A 7,686-nucleotide genomic window follows, 5' to 3' on the forward strand; every position below is an offset into this window, starting at 1 on the left:
TATAAAGGACAACATTGGGGGCTTCCCTGGTGGCGCAGTGGTTAAGAGTCCGCCTGCCAATGCAGGGGACACGGGTTCGTGCCCCGGTCCGGGAAGATCCCACATGCCGCGGAGCGGCTAGGCCCATGAGCCATGGCCGCTGAGCCTGCGCGTCCGGAGCCTGTGCTCCACAATGGGAGAGGCCACAGCAGTGAGCGGCCCGCATACTGCAAAAAAAAAAAAAAAGGACATCATTGGGACAAGCTTAAGTACAGACTGTGTTTTAGGTAAAATTATTGTGTTGACATTGAATTCATGGGGTTGTGTGTTAGTTTTAAAATATAGCCCCCCAATTCTTGGACACTCCTCCAATCAAGGGATGGGACTCTGTCCTGTCCCTAAATCTGGGCTCTGTGACTCCTTGACTAATATACTAAGGTGGAAGTGATGCTCTGCCAGTGTTTGGTAGGGGCCTGAAGAACCTGGTAGCTTCCATTTCCTGCCCCCTGGGACCCTGACACTGGGAACCCAGCTACCACGCTGTGAGGCCATCCAGGCAACACAGAGAATCCCCACAGAGGTGTTCTGGCCAACAGTCCCAGCTGAGTCCCAGCCAGCAGGCAGTCTCAACCACCAGCCATGGGGATGAGGAACATTAGACGGCTCCAGCCCCGGCCCCCATCTGACTACAACCACAAGAGAGGTCCTGAGAGACAGCCCCCCAGCTGAGCCCAGTCGACCCACAAAACCAAGAGAGAGGACTTCCCTGGTAGCGCAGTTGTTGAGAAGCCGCCTGCCAATGCAGGGGACACGGGTTCAAGCCCTAGTCTGGGAAGATCCCACATGCTGCAGAGCAACTAAGCCCGTGCGCCACAACTCCTGAGCCTGCGCTCTAGAGCCCACGAGCCACAACTACTGAAGCCCGTGCGCCTAGAGCCCGTGCTCCACAGCAAGAGAAGCCACCATAATGAGAAGCCCACGCACCGCAATGAAGAGTAGCCCCCACTCGCCACAACTAGAGGAAAGCCTGCGCACAGCAACGAAGACCCAACGTAGCCATGAATAAATAAATAAATGAATTTATTTATGTTAAAAAAACAAAACAAAACCCAAGAGGGATAATAAAATAATTGTTGTTTTTAGCCTCTAGGTTTTGAGGTGATTGTGCAACAACAGAAAACTGGAAGATGTGATCATGGTATTGTGGTTATGGAAGAGGATGTCCTCATTCTCAGGGGACTTTGCAAAAGGATTTAGGGCTGAACTGTTGCAAATGATTCAGAAAGAAAAAAAAGTTGATTGTGCATGTGTGAACAAATGTGGCAAAATCTTACCAGGTGGTGAACCTAAGTGAAGGGAAGAAGACTTTCACTGCACTATTCTTCCAACTTTGCCACTTCTGAAAATTTCCAATGTGCATGTGGTGGGGTGGGGGCATTGAAGAACAACAGAAAGAGAAGCAGAATTTACTGGAAGCTCCTGGCTTACAGAATTGGAAAAAAAAACAAAGAGTGACTAACCAAGTCTCAGGGAGGACAGGAAGCAGGGGCTTCAGGGATCCTCCTTTTGGGGACTTGCTGAGCCCCACCCACCTCACCTCCCTGTGAATTTCTGCACAAGCTCCAAACCCCCAGGAGAGAATCCCATTGGTCCAGCCCAGTTGCTGGGCCTACACCTTTGTCTGCCAGTCCTATCAGACCACAGGGAAGAAGACACTTCCCAAAAGAAAATCAGCAGGCTATCACTTGGGGATGAAGGAAGAAAACACAAATGTTCTCTCCACGTGGCCTCAAGAGTTTCTGAATTTGAATTCGTGCTGCTTTCCACATGAGAAAAGGATTGACCACTACTCCTTGGACCCCAGTTATAAGCAATCCACAGGGAAGGGCTTTATCCAGTCCTGGATCCAGCTGGCTTTGGCCAGTGTTATAGTCATATGCTTGGTCCAATCTCAGTCAGGTGCCTCCCCTGGATCCCATCACCATGGCCAAGGATTTGAGATCATATAAGAATGTGCCTGCTATACATGTTATGGGGGGAATTTCTAGAGAAGGGGGATTCTGAGCAGGGTAACTCAAGATACCCTGGGGACTTAGAGGAAAGGAACCAGGCTCAGAACCGAGTAAATCAAGGAAGCTGGGGGTGTGGGTTGGGGGAGCTGCCGTCAGGCAGACACCAAGGATGGAATCTTCCAGATCTCAGAGAATCTCATGGTGGTGGGCACTTTGGGGCTGTCTCGCCTGGCCCCTGCCCCACACAGCAGTGGGTGCACATTCAGCCTGATGTGTGTGTGTGTGTTTCCCCCCAGGATCTTGGACAAGAGAAAAAAAGAGATCATAATGTGCCTGGATTGAATATTATGAACTGCCCCGTGGCCTAAGCGGGGAGGAAAATCCCCCATCCATAGAGAAAAAGGAGGAAGAAAGGAGCTCCCTTGCTGCAGCCTGGCCGTGTGCCTCCCTGCTGCTCACCACAGTTCTCCTTTGTGCCAGCTGAAGGGGTCTCTGCTCCTTCCAGCCCAGGTCCTCACCTTTGCAAAGCAAAGAGGGCAAAGCCAAACCAACCAGCTGGGAGGAGTGACTCAGCAGGGTTGAAGTCCAGGGTGGGTGGTGGAAGGTGGGCAGAGAGGAGGGTCTCCACCACCGTCCACCATCCCGCGAAGAACGCAGGACTTGGAGCTGGGACCTGGGGTCCCAGACTCAACCACAAAGTTGGCTTCAGCCCAGTCACTTAACCTCTCTGAAAAGCAGCTGTCAGGTAGCAGTGGAAACCTCTCTCTCACGGGGCTGCCAAGGATGGAGTGGGAGGCTGAAGGTAAACCATGGTAATTCCAAAGGACTGAGTGGGATGGGCGGCATCTGGTCCACAGGGCAGGAAACAAGCTGAGAGGGGAAGCCACAGGCCTGAGACCAGGCGACCGGGAGCTCCAGGCCTGCGCAGAGCCCCCTTCCCCCAGCCACACCTCAGCTAGTGTTGGCAGTCAGGAGACGCTCACAGTGCAAGTGTCAGGTTTGGGGGCTGGCTGTCCCTGCTGTTGCAGATGTACACATGCATCTACAGGACTGGAAGCTGCTCCCTCCTCCCCATGAGGGATCTCAGGACAGTAGACGGGACAGCTCTGTCCTCCACTGGCCCCCACGCTGGGCCCTGGAGGACTGTCATCAGTTTCTCCCCAGGTGGGTGCAGCCCCTCTTCTGGCCTTGGAATACTTTCCAACTTGGCCTCTGACCACTCTTGACCAGCAGAGGGCGCTCTGACAGCCCTTTAGGTCATTTCTCCTTTCCACCCACTCCTTCATTAAGGTGCTGGCAACTGGGGCAGGTGTGATGGGAGGTCGAATAATAACTGACCATTGCCTGAGCACCTGCTGTGGCCCAGGCCCTGTGCTAGACCCTTTCACAAGTTCACAGTCCCTCACAACAACCCCTTCAGGTAAATATTATTACCCCATTTACAGGGGAGGAAACTGAGGATCCGAAAGTTTGTCTTTGGAAGCATTTTCCACCAGGTGGACACACCTGGGCCCACCTTCATTCACTCGGCAAGCTGGAGGCTTAAACTAAAAGGCCTTCCTTACACAGGCAATGGTAAGGGAAACTCACCAACCAAAGAGGCCGTAAACTGTAGAGACCAGGCTTTGGCGGGGGCCCTCTGGGATCCCCTTCACTCTGGCCAGCGGTCCTCAGCTGGCCCCAGGCACAGGGGTCATCCTGGTCCTTCCAGCCTTGCCCTCTCTGGGGCCCTGGGGCCCGAGGCGGCCCACACCGCTGCTTCCTGACCCGGGCCCGCAGCCAGGCCCAGGCTCGGGGCCACCAGGGGAGCCCCGTCTTGTCTCTCTGCCCTGGCCGGGGCCTCAGCCTGCGCTCCAGGTCCAGGGGCTTCGCTCCTCTGGGTCTCCAGGACCCTTTGCTGTCGGCGGAGCCTGGCCTGAGCCTGAGCCCTAGAGAAGGAGGGAGGGAGGGAGGGAGGGAGGGGGCATCTGGCCCCGTGTCCGGGGGATTCAGTCTAGCAGCCCCTGGGATGGGGCTTCCTGGGTGGGGTTGCCGGCCCAGGAGAGTCCCCTCCAGACGTCAGCAGTGGCCACGCTGTGCCCAGCAAGAGCAGGGCCACTTGCTCCAGGGCCCCTCACCCCTGGCTCCTTGTGCTGCCCCCCAACGAGGGCTCCCGCTGAGCCGGCCGCTGGGGCACAGAATGGGTGCCCTCAGGGAGGCTGCGTTGGTCACTGGGCCCGGAGGCGGCTCAGCTCAGGGGAGCTCTACCACAAAACGCTTTGATTTTCGCCCCCAAATCCAGCCTTCAGCCTCTCCTTCCATCCCGTCCCACCATCTTGGCACATCCGGTGCCTTTCTGGTGATTTTCAGACGCAAACAAACCCAGTCCCATCCAGCGGCAACTGAAACTCACCTTGCAGTGGTCACTCCCTTCTTCCGGTCACAGTCCCTGCCAAGGGGCCTGCAGGAGGAGGGGAGAGGTGAGGAGCCGGGGTTCAAAGTCCCCTGCCGTCATCACTTCCTTGGGGGTGTCAAGTCTCCCTGATGTGCGCCTGATGTCTTGTGCTGGCAGTGCTGGCTCCGCCCCTCCCACCACCCCAGGCTCCACCCCACCTTTGCTGTTGCTGAGGGTCCCTTGCCCAGTGGCCAGCCCTTCCCCGGGGAAGATGAGCAGAATGGCCCTAACCCTCCCTTGGGGTCCGCTGGGCCAAGGGAGACTCAGGCATCCTGGCACTGCCCCACCCGCCCTCTTTCCACTCCTCTTTCCCCTGCTCCCGTGGTCATGGGAGAAGATCAGCCTGGCCACTGAGGAAGCAGATGTGTAGCCAGGGAACGAGACGCCGGGCCCCCCTTCCCACAGGTACCCCCACCCTCACATTTGGTCTTTAGTGCAAGCAACTGAACCCATGCGGCGTGGTTTAAGTAGAAAGGAAATTATTGGAGAACGTAAATGGTCTTCTGCTGCAGGAATTACATGGCTGAGGAGAACAGCCCAACTCTGAAAAACATATTTATTTGACATGTGGCTGATCTGACAAGAGATAAGGGATGTCTCCAAGGATACCCCAACCTGGACAAGGGACCAGGGGCTGGCAGGGCTGGGGCAACAGGCAGCGTAATAAATTTCCCTCCATTGCTGAGAAACTGAAGCTCAAGCCAGCCCAGATGGGGAAAGGGCAGTCTTCGGGTCCCTCATTCAAGGTGAGATGAAGTAACCCCAGATCGGTGGTGCTTCTGGTACTAGTAGAAGTAGAAAAGCAAATGCTGTCTGTAGGACTGCTTCCCCAATGCCCACCTAAGGCCCACAAAGCTCCTACCAATTTTAAACAAACAATGAACTCACAATTAAAGATCACCGGCACATGGGAGGCAGTTCCTATGTCTGTGAGTCAGCAGAAGAAATGAACTGCAGGTTTAAATCCCAAAGGACTGAAGACGGGAGGTTTTCATATACAAAATATAGAACATATATTTATAAAATACTTAAAGAAATAAAAGGTGCAGTTATAAATAAACCACTCAACAAAAGACAATTAGGAATGAACAGACAGATTTTAAAATAGAATTCAAGGGAATTCCCTGGCGGTCCAGTGACTAGGAGTCCACGCTTTCACTGCCAAGGGCGCAGATTCAACCCCTGGTCGGGGAACTAAGATCCCACAAGCTGCGGCCAAAAAAAAAAAAAATTAAAAATTAAATAAATAAATAAAATAGAATTCAAGAAATAAAAATATAATGGTTGAAATTAAAAACCTTATTGAAGGCATATTAGACAGAGCTGAAGAGAGAATTAGTGAGCTCAAGCTATATTCAAATTACCTGACAAATGGTACCGAGAGGCAAGGAAATAAAGAGTTTGATAGAGATATAGGTAGAACTAAAAAGAAAAGCAAGGATGTGATTAACATCCTTCAGGACAGTTCCTGAAACACGATTGGAAAAGGAACACGCTGGGGGTCTAGTGTCCATTTTATAATCATTCCATCCATTTTTGTCTTATGCATTTTCTATACATGTGTTATAGTTTATAATTGTTTAAAAGTTCCAAACAAAACATAGCTGGGAGCGCATACCGCTATCAGTCCTAGAAGACGGACTTCAGAAGGAAGGAAAATGATCACAGGAGAGTCTGAAATGCATGAAGAAATAGCGAGCAAAGCAAATGGTGACCACGTAAAGAACCTCAAACGAACCGTATCATAGAAAACACGGATTTTTTCCCACAATTTTAAAAAAGAAATTTTTAATGCTGGAGCAGCCACAAGGCATGTCAAAGGGCCGCTACAGATAGTATGAATAAGGACCCGGGGCTTCCCTGGTGGCGCAGTGGTTGGGAGTCCGCCTGCCGGTGCGGGGGACACGGGTTCGTGCCCCGGTCCGGGAGGATCCCACGTGCCGCAGAGCGGCTGCGCCCGTGAGCCATGGCCGCTGGGCCTGCGCGTCCGGAGCCTGTGCTCTGCAACGGGAGAGGCCGCAGCAGTGAGGGCCCCGCGTACCGCAAAAAAAAAAAGAGAGAAAAAAAAAATCTAAAAAATAAGGACCCTGGGAAAGGCTGAGAAGAATCCGAGGTTTTGCCCTACTTGCAAACTAACAAATTAACTGGTCACCGTTTCACAGATGCTGGCAGAGGATGCGAGCGCCCTGGGTCAGAGACAAAGGACTTTGCACTCAAAGCACAGCGAGCGGCACAAGTTTCATGTTTGCATGTTTCTTCTGGTCCCACGGGTCCCATGGGGCCATGTGCGAGGGCCAAGGTGGGCGCCGAGCACACCGTCCGTAATGACTCTCTCCTGCAGTGTCTCTCACTAAGGATACACATATTCTACAATTCAACTAGAGAGATTCTAGCCGGGCCAAAACCCCCATGGGCTTCTCAGAGGTCTCTCAGGACAATTTTAAGAGGGTCTGATTTGTGGGCCAGGGCCTCACCTGCTGACCTGACTTGCCCAGACCTGCCGTGGCCTCACTACCGGGCCTTGTGCCTGTAATGGAGTCTCCTCACTGGCCCTGGTCTCGGAACTGGGCCTCTGTACTGTAGTCTTAACCCAAAGCCCTTCTGGCTTCCTTTCCCACACCTCTGGCAGACATCACTAATCCATCCCAGCACTGGTCCTCGGTCCCTGTCCAGGATCAGATGGCAAAAGGGCTGTGTGACAATGTTTGCAATCAGTGTCACTAACAAAAGATATCCAGAACTCCTTTATACCAGTAAGAAAAAGATAAATAACCTAAAAGAAAAATAGACAAAAGATCTGAATTGACCTTTGAAAGAAGAGAAGCTACCCACAGCCATGAGAAGCTGTTTAGTCTCACTAGTAAGTCGGGAAATGCAAATTCAAACAAGAATGGAAAACCATTTCACACCCAACAGATTGACAAAAATCAATAGGCCTCATCAGAGCCCGTAAAGAAACTCGAGTTGTATAGTTTGTTCGTGGGAGTGTGAATTGGTGCTACCACTTTGGAGAACGATTTGACGATACTTAGTAAAGCTGAAGATGTGTAAACATTATGACCCAGAATTTCCACTTCCAGCTGACAGCTGCAGAGAAACTCTTCTGTGCGTGTACAAGGAGACGTGTTCAGGAAGGTTCTCTGGGCCCGTTGATCATAATCATGAAATACTATTCTTAGCAGGAGGGTACATAAATTGTGGTCGGCATCGGATAAAAGACACGCAGAGGTTACAATGAGTGAATTAGATTTGCATAGATCA

This window comes from Orcinus orca, chromosome 10 (genome assembly GCF_937001465.1).
Source record: "Orcinus orca chromosome 10, mOrcOrc1.1, whole genome shotgun sequence".
Classification (NCBI taxonomy): Eukaryota; Metazoa; Chordata; class Mammalia; order Artiodactyla; family Delphinidae; genus Orcinus; species Orcinus orca.